At 31.5% G+C, this 8727-nt stretch overlaps 1 protein-coding gene across 1 annotated transcript in view; it reads right to left on the bottom strand.

Moving 5' to 3' along the window:
• Nucleotides 1-381: 381 nt before the first annotated feature.
• The window catches only part of LOC110106733, a 26589-nt gene continuing 18243 nt past the window's right edge, over nt 382-8727 (bottom strand). The window contains exon 4 of the transcript XR_003700556.1: nt 382-610. The gene's annotated coding sequence lies outside the window, so the exon portion shown is untranslated. The remainder of the gene's footprint in view (nt 611-8727) is intronic.

Here is an 8727-nt window from a genome sequence, read left to right as displayed (position 1 = left end):
AATAATCTATATATTAGACTTCAAAATAAATTTTAAAATTTTAAACTTTATCATCATCAAGATAATATAACCATATTTTCTCCCTTATTCACATATTATTTAAATATTAAACAAATAAAAAAAATAAAAAATATTATTAAATTATCAACGCCAAATTATTTATCATTATAGCTTATTTTCCAAATAAAAGCGTTTTAAAATTCAATATTTAAAATGACTATGTTGCTTATTAAATGAGTTGTTGTTTCACATAATGTTCTATCCAAAGAAATTAAATAAAACAAATTTAAATGAGATTTTAACATTCAAATCTATATATGTTCAAATTTGCTCGAAGTCCATAAAAGACAAATAAAATACTTGAACCGAATAATAGAAATATACACAGCAAGGACACCAAAACAAAATTTTAAAATTTATAATTACAAGTATGTCCCTCATGGCCCCACCAAACAAAGAAAAAAGAGGCTGTGCATGAACTTATATACATAAAAAACATGCCGATATCTTGCAATAATGTATTATTTATCAAATTTATTCTATCATTTCTTCATACTTTCATACAAGTATTATTATAAGGTTCCAGTGAGCTTGCACTCCATTCTCCAATCTGAAATCAGAAATGCTAAGAATAGTTACAATAATTGCTCAATAAATAGATAATTATAGCTCAAAATTTTCTTTTATGTAAAAAAGAGAGAACAAAGTTTCATTACACTAACGTAATGAGATAGCCAGCTGATTAATTGTTTGTGATCAGCCAGAATCAATTATAGAATAAAAGTAGTTAGGCTTGGAGAACAAGCACAAGAGAAATACAAGAAAAAGGATCAAGTAAAGAAAGAGCAACTGAGAATACACTAAAAAGATAGCTAACTAATTTGTTGTGGTCAGTTAAACAAAAGTAGACTTGATAAACAAGTGAGATGCAATATATTAAGAATCTAGTTTATTTTAGATGCCACTGCAACTGTCTATTTGGTTCCATGCATTCCTTTTACTATTACAAATCATTAGTGAAAGCCAACAAGATAAATTACAAATTACTCAAGAAGAGCAAATGTCTGAAAAAGTTTCAAAACCTGAAAGTTTTAAAGAACAAGGTGATTAGAGACGGTATTTCATCGATTGTTTTAATATTGTGGGCAAGCTTCTAGTAAATAGATCATTAGCTTCGCAGATTAGAAAAATAGCTTTGCGGTATGCATTTGTTAATGACACTCTTTATCGTAGATCCTTTGAGCAAATGTAGTTATGATGCTTAGGAGCTGAAGAGGCTAAAATGGTAGTGACTGAAATTCATTAAGGACTTTATGAAGCATATCAGTCAAGCCCTAAAATGATTGTAAAAGTTAAAAGAATGGGTTATTCTTGCCCTCGATGCTAAGAGATTATATTGAACATGCTAAAAAAGTGTCATGAATATCAAATTCATGGTGACATTATACATCAACCATCAAACCCATTGCACCCTACAATTGCCTCTTGGTCATTTGAATGTTGTTGTATGGATATAATTGGCCCAATTGAGCCACCATCATCATTTGGACATTACTTAATATTAGTTCCAAATGATTACTTTTTGAAGTGGGCTGAAGCTGATCCTTTCAAAGAAAATGTCGATCGAGGCAATTTGTTATTGTCGAACATGTGGTTAATTTCTTTACTCATAATATTGTCTATAGTTTTGGTGTGCCACACCGTATGATTTCTGTGGGCTCCGAAAATTCATGCCCCAGCCTACCCGCTGCCACTTGTTTTTTGCTTTCGGGGGTAGTTTTAACGGAGAATGCAACAAACACATAGCCAGCCAATTTGATGTGATCAGTCAAATAAAAGTAGACTTGAAAAACAACAACAAGAAAATTATTACAAGGAAATCCCTCCAAATATGCTTTGGACCTTTGATTTGGGCTCATTTGGGATTGAATTTAACTGATTTTGATGTCATTGGGTTTTTCTCTTTGAGATGTTTAATTCAACTATAAGTATGTCGAAATTAAAGCATGGATGATTCCAATTTTAATTTTGGAAGTTTCTTGAGTGGATATGTCTTGAGATTCATGCTCGATCGAGGCAATTTTTTGGAGACATATCAAGATGTATTTTCATCCTATTTTTCTCAATAATTATAAATTATTACTCCACTCCATTGCAACAAAGATAATAAATGAAACTTTAATCAGAATAGTTTATGATGCAAGAGCAATTGGTGCGCTGTCAAATAATATGAAAATTGACAATGAATTGAAACTTTATTGGTCTTCAAAAAATCGCTATTGAGGTCAATCAAGTTCTTCCAAGTAGGGCTGCAAGCGAACCAAACGTTCGATGAACTACTCGTTGTTCGGTTCGATTAAAGCTCGTTCGTGATCGTTTAATTAACTAACAAACAAACTTGAACAATATTTTAAATACTCGATTCTTAAATAAACAAGCTTGAACACTAATGCGTTCAGCTCGTTTATGTTCGCGAACAACATCAGTTGATGTTCATGAACAAGCTCGATAAAAAGCTCGATTCGAGTTCGATTAAATATAAAAACTTTAATTATACCATAATATAATATAATTATTTTTTATTAATAAATTTTAAAGTAATAAAATATTATAACATATGTTCATAGAAATTAATCATATTTTCATTTTAAATATACAACTGCTTTTATTTTAGAAATTTCATTTCATGAACAAGAAATATTTCATATTTGTCCATGTTTGTTAGATTGTTTGTTTAGAATGTTCATGAACAAATTTAATATTTGCTTGTTCAATATATTGTTTGCAAGATATGTTCATGAACATAGCTCGTTTAAAGCTCGATAAGCACTAAACAAACGAACATGAACCAAACATGAACCAAACACGAACACCCTTAAATTAAACGAACCAAACATGAACACAAATAATAAAGCTCGAATCAAACACGAACCAAACATGAACAAGCTAATGTTAAACAAACACAAACATGAACACTCACATACTCGGCTCGCGCTATTGAGGTCAATCAAGTTCTTCCAAGGTTTCAAGATGAGGTAGACTCCTTGAGATAATTAAGCAATAAGATCTGCACGCTCCAGCTGTGGCTTCTTTAGACTCGGAAATACCATCTTTGTGCCAGATATGTACTTATTGGGATTAAGCAAATAGTCATACAACGTTGACTCCTCCCATATCACAACCATATTCTTATTATCCATTGAGCAAGAATAAGGAGAAGTAGTACCAGATTGCCTTCCATTTCTTGTGCCCTGCGCCTTTCTCCACTGTGAGGCTCGCAGAGTAATTGTGCATGTTCTCAAATGATAAGAAAATTCATTGAATATTAGACAAGATCTAATGTCGGGAATCATTCTTTATGAATGTTCTAAATTAATTTAATTTACTGTAAGCTTCATCTGATTCATCAACTATGTTAAACTTCTTCCTTCAATTGATTCTCAATGCTTTAATGCATGCTTTGCTCAACCTCAAAGATTAAACACCTCTAGAAGATGGTCAATCAAACCATCTACAATGGCATATATAACATTAATGTGTTGGCTCATCATCATCTAAAATCATGGCATCTTCACTTTCTTTCACAGGAGGCATATACGAGATTTTATTAGTGGCCTCAATTATCTTTCAATGCTATCTTTTTTACCCGCTTTCAGCTATACTTTCAACTTATAGCTTACAACAAGATGAAAGTTAAGAGCTTACCTCCTATACTTAGTTGCTTCATATGCATGATTGTTTTGTTATTTTACATCCTTGGAATAGGAGAAGATCACAATATGCCATCTCTCTTCTTCCTCAAGAACAAGCATCAAATGAGCAAGCATTTGTGCTATCTCAAATAAAGATAAATATCTAAGCCCCTCTACTGAAGTTGTCATCTTCTCCTTGCACGCCTCCTCAACTTGTGCATTTGTCATCAACAATTGATGGTCATCGTCGCTTGTATGAATGAATTGAATCATATCATAACATACATGCCAAAACAGGCTCACTCCTACCTTAGTAGACTTCATATTTGGTCGCATTAGAACTATATACATCGTGTACTTTGATAAGTACTGGCAAACTTTCATCTATGAGATCTTCCTCTTTATTTCTCTTAGTTCATTAATTATGTTATGTTTCAATCTCTATTTGATGAGGATGTAAGGGATATAGAGACTTTATCTCCCAATGGAAGCAAATCTTAGTGGAGACATGTCATACCAAAACTTGTTTATCAAATGATAACCTTATCTCTATAAGCTTAAAAATTGACGAGGCAACCCAACCAGCTGGGGTGCTACTTGTTTAAGAGCATACAGGCCTACAGGTTCAATAAATTTCTTCCCTGATATGTGCAAGCGTCTTTATGCATATGTAGCTATGATATCTTGAAGCTCTTTGGCTATTTGTATTGATTGATGTGTTTGCTAGGAGTAAGTTTCAAATTCATCATTCCAACTTAGACCTAACTTTATCTCATGCACTAAGATCAACTTTTCCTTAATCCAATTCAACATGCTTTGTCCTAGAGCTTTATTTGTTGCAATATTATGAAGAAAATTACTAATTAGATTCAATTGTGGCATCTCTTATGACCACTACTTTTTCTTCAGCCACACCCTTTTAATTCTAAAAATGCACTCAGCGAGCAACTTGCTTAATTACATAGCTTCTTCACATTGAGGAAAGTAACCATCATCAATCTGAGAATAAGAGCATAATAGTAGCCATGGAGTCAAGGAATATAGAGGCTTCGAGTATGACATAAGTAATGAACAAAACTAGTTTATCAAAATCATCCATTGGCACCAAGACATAGAGCGAGAAAGACAGCAAAATACAAATTGAGCAAAGAGCTCGGAGAACATACCAAACTCTAGAGTGATTTACAATAGCTTTGATATAATGCTTACCATAAGCATGAGAAAGTTCCATATATGTCATTGTCAAAATCTTCTTTGTTGTCATCTCCTTAACTAAATTTTCAATTGCCTCATACACCTCAACACGAGTAACATCAACAAAGTAAGGCTTGTTATTAGAGTATATACCAAAAGTATATTCAAGGCATTTAAATCTTCCATGTTTGAAATGGTTGAATAAATGTTTGTTAGTAGTGTTCTAGCATATGAGCCAATGGAGCTACGGAAGTTTTCACTTAAAGAGAGTAAGAGCTCTATATGTATTTGATGATAACGACTAAAAATATCAACATGGTTGGGGTGAGCAAAAAACTTTTGGGCAGGGGAGCGAAAAAGGACATAGAAGGTGATGATGCGCTCATAGATAATGCCAAGAAGAAGATGGTGAGCCCATAGCTCATTGTCTTCCATAGAGTAGGTAGTAATGGTGTCAGTGCTGCCGAGGTGAAGGATAAGGAATGAGACCAAAAAGCAAAGATAACATTAGAAGATGAAGAAACATCCATTGCATTGTTTAGTTGGCCTAGCACGAAGTTCGCGACCCAATCAACGAGTAAGTAGCTACTAATGACTAACATTCTTATCCATATCAAAGTTGAAGTTGTTCTCAAACGACTGAGGAAGATGAGAATTATTTGGATAGAGAGACTAAGTAAAATTAGGATACGAATACCCAATCTGTTCATAGTTGCTTGTATTTCTTGGGAAAACCTATTCTTCCTGTTGATAAAGTTATAAGATAATTAAAATATTCCAAAATAATTGATGAAGTAATGAAAATTTAGATAATAAAATTATTCAAGTAATTTGAATTAAGGGAATATTTTAATATTATAAATTATTTTGATAATTACCATAATTCATCTTATTTCCTTACATGATAAAATATTTATCTAAACTATTATAAAATAGAAAAAGTTATCTTACAATCAAATCACATTAATAATCATCTTTTATGCATTAACTGCACCATTTTAGAGGAGGATGTGCTTTATTATGCTAATTTATGTTATCTCATATTTTATTCATGCATGATTTGAAAAATGATGGCTTTAGTATGCTTTATCTTAAAGCTTTAGTCATTATGTAAGGAAACAATTAATAAACACCGTGAATCTTCGCCCTCTGTTGATTTTTTTTAGAAAATTATTCAACATTGCGGAGCTCGGGCAAACAATATCGAAGCGCTCGGACACACAACATCGAGGCATTCAGACACAATTAATCAACACAATAAGATTCCAAACAGAACTAACACTAGAATATTATCTATACTACCTTAATTATCCTGCTGGGAGCACTTTTTTAAGTGCATTAAAACTAGAGCACATTCCAAATCTACCAGCCTTTATTCATGATAAATATAAATCATGACAATAATACTAATTTGTTAGTCTCTGTATCTTAATTTCTATTTTCCCCATCGGCTATATTCTCTTAGTGTGTGATATGGGAGGAGAGTTGCCAGTTTGGTGTTCTCTACTTCCTCGTTCAACCATTTCCTATATGTTATTATTTCCTTGTTATTCCTTGATTCTATATTGTTGATTAACAGATGTTTTGGTTGTCCTTTGATATTTGGGGCTTTACTTGTCAGTTTTTGGATTGTTACTTTGATGCCCATTTTGATCTCGTTGGTTCTGTTGTTGCTTGCTCATCTTTTGATTTGTTGTGTTAAGGGTCTGCTGTTTTCTTTGGCTAGGTGATTTTAGCCCTAAGTGGATTGGCGGTTTGAGCTATATTCATGTTTTAGATTTCGTATGTTGTTGGTTCTATTGTTAGGGTGGGGGTATTTTTGCTAGCCTATTGAGATATCTTGTTTATATGTTGTGATTTTTTTGGAGTACTTTGTTGTCGTTGACTGTCTTCTGACTGTATTTGGAATCCAGGTGGTGCTTTCTAGGGTTATCTTTGGTAGGTTGGTGCTATGTTTTTTGCTATATTCCTATCTATTTGTAGGATTTTATGGGTGATCGTGATGGTCTTATTGATTATTCAAGTTCTGGGCTTTATTGTCCCTCATTTCGAATTTTTTGGGCTATAACTTCTTGCCTGCCAGTTTCAATTCTTTTTTCCTAATGTAACTAGTATGAGATATTTTACTCTTTTGCATTGTTTTTAATTTTTTGAATGTAGCTGTTTGAGCATCTAGTAAGTTTAGGATCCCTTTTAAGGACTTTGTATTCCTTTTTTTTTCTGATGGTATAAAATTTAACATTTAAAAAAAAAAAAAAAAGAGGAATAACATAGCCATCTTTAATGGCCTCCATTGTCTTTCATGTGCTAGCTTTTTTATTGCTTCAAGATATTGTCGTTTTCATCTCTAAAATAAGTACTAATGTGAGCACTGTCAACTACATCGTCGACCCCATAACATTCCAAACACAACGGAATTTAGCAAGCTTCACATGTTTTATTGATGTATTATTTGAACTTGAGAGATGGCCATCTATTGCAACTCAAGTCAAATGCTAGTTAAATTTATTTTGCTTAGTTTATATTAGTTAAAATTATTTTTCTCTTTTTAGATTTTTTTTTTTTCATTTAAAAAACCATGTATTGCATGTGTAGATTGTAGTTCATATGTAAAGCTATCAAAATATGTTGTATCCAACCAATAGCTTTCAATAATAATAATGTTGTAAGAAAGAAAAAATAAAATGATAGTCCGCACCTAAATATCTCATGCTAAATAAAAGATAGAAATAATAAAATAAAAAATTTGACTAATACAAAATATTATTCACTTTAAAAATTCCCTAAAGGAGTAAATTTCTTTTATGTTTATGTAATTGGTAAGCTCCATGTAATAAATCCCTTATTTTGCTTATTGAAAAATAACTTGATAAAAAAAACATAAAAAATATTTATTTTTCATATGAACGATACGTATTTTATGCTATTACTTGTTATTTTGTAAGATAATAATTATAAGACTTCGCTTTTTAAATATTAAATAATATAATATAATAGCATATTTTCCTTAAGAAAAACAAGTATATATGCCTACTAATTAATGTAGTTAAATTGTCATTTTAAAATAACAATTTTTAATTTTTAAAATGATTATTTTTTAATTTTTTGGTCTCCTAATTACGTTTTAAATTTTCATCAATAATACCTTGATGCAAACCCTAAGGATTAATTATTTTGTGTGGGCGTCGAATGTTGTCCGAAGACCAACCAAAATGCGTCACATCACCCCTTAGCTCGGTAACGCGGCTCGATATTGCTCGATACCGCTGATGTGGCACATTCTAGTTGGTCTCCACACAGAATAATTTCTCCATACACACACAGAGAAAGTAGAAGAAATACAAAACTAAATCTTACACATTTGTGAGGTTGAGTAAATCATAGTGAACAACTTTTGGTTAATGATTCACTGAAGTTATCTATTAGGGACTAAATTTCAGAAAAGAAGAATACTCATCATTTAAACATCATCCATTCCTGATAATATTTTACATGTAGTATAAAATTAGAAGCAAGAATTGCTACATTCTATTACAAAAATTCCAAAAAAAAAAAAAAAATATTGATAAGAGAAAAAAAATGGTCTATTTTTGATAAGGGGTAGTTTTCTACTTCTAGAAGTTACCACTTTAATAAGCTTAACTTCAATTAACATCATCGATCATTGATGTAACATTCGATTCTCTTAAGATTCAATACAAAAATAACTTATTTTAATTTATTTGTGTGATTTGTATAATATTTGGCCAATAGAGATGAGTTCAAGTGTTCTTTAATCTAAACTTCCACCTTATAACTCAATGTTGATTTACAAGTGTTCTTTAATCTTAGAAAAGAGCTC

Source organism: Dendrobium catenatum, unplaced genomic scaffold, assembly GCF_001605985.2.
Source record: "Dendrobium catenatum unplaced genomic scaffold, ASM160598v2 fragScaff_scaffold_462, whole genome shotgun sequence".
NCBI lineage: Eukaryota > Viridiplantae > Streptophyta > Magnoliopsida > Asparagales > Orchidaceae > Dendrobium > Dendrobium catenatum.
Note: the sequence above shows the minus strand (reverse complement) of the source record. Positions and strands in the feature narration are given on the sequence as shown.